The sequence below is a fragment of the Poecilia formosa genome, unplaced genomic scaffold (genome assembly GCF_000485575.1).
Source record: "Poecilia formosa unplaced genomic scaffold, Poecilia_formosa-5.1.2 Scaffold682, whole genome shotgun sequence".
NCBI classification, from domain to species: domain Eukaryota; kingdom Metazoa; phylum Chordata; class Actinopteri; order Cyprinodontiformes; family Poeciliidae; genus Poecilia; species Poecilia formosa.
Window position 1 is genome coordinate 77,228 of NW_006800621.1, and position 1,255 is coordinate 78,482.

Below are 1,255 nucleotides of genomic sequence, written 5' to 3' on the forward strand. Positions count from 1 at the left end.
ACCATGGAGATGCTCTGTCCCCACTGCTGTTCTGCATAGGCCTGAACCCCCTCAGCCAAATCATCAACAAGACTGACTCACCAGGTGGGTAAAGACCAACTCAAGAATGGGGCCACAATCAGTCACCTCCTCTACATGGATGACATCAAGCTGTACGCCAAGAGCGAGCGAGACATCGACTCACTGATCCACACCACCAGGATCTACAGCACTGACATTGGGATGTCATTCGGACTAGAGAAGTGTGGCCGGATGGTTACAAAGAGAGGGAAGGTCATTCACACAGAAGGGGTCTCACTCCCAGAAAGAACAATAGCAGACATTGAGGACAGTTACAAGTACCTGGGAATACCACAAGCAAATGGCAACCTCGATGAGGTCATAAGGAAAGGAGCCACAGCCAAATACCTCCAACGAATGAGGCAAGTCCTGAGAAGCCAGCTCAATGGCAAGAACAAGATCCATGCGATAAACTGCTATTCCTTACCAGTAATCATATAACCTGCAGGAATAATTAGGTGGTCAAAGGAGGAGATAAAGACCACGAATGTTAAGACTTCGAAGCTACTAACCATCCATGGAGGTTTCCACTCAAAATCCAGCACCCTGAGACTGTACACGAGCCGTGAGAGAAACTGTCCAAGATGAAACATCCAAGATCCATAAATACATCAAGGACAAAGCCTCAACACACGATGTGATCAGTGAATGCCTCAGACAATGGGGAACAAAGGACGTGGTGCTGGAGGTACCATCATGGGAGGACAAGCCCCTACATTGGATGTACCACCGACAAATAACTGAAGTGGCTGATATCAGGAAATCCTGGAAAAAGCTGGACTCAAGGACAGCACAGAGGCCCTCATCCTGGCCGCCCAGGAACAGGCCCTAAACACCAGAGCAATAGAGGTTTAGATCTACCACACCAGACAAGACCCAACGTGTAGGTTGTGCAAGGAGGTCCCCTAGACAGTCCAGCACATAACAGCAGGGTGCAAGATGCTGGCAGGGAAAGCGTACATGGAACGACATAACCAAGTGGCGGGCATAGTGTACAACAGTATAAACAACAGAGGAAAGCAGTTGTGGTGGATGTAGCAATATCAAGTGATTGCAACATCAGGAAAAAGGAGAAACTGGAGAAATACCAGGGCCTCAGAGAGGAACTGGAAAAGGCCTGGAAGGTGAAGAATACAGTGGTGCCTGTGGTCATCGGGGCCCTCGGGGCAGTCACCCCCAAACTGGAGCAGTGGCT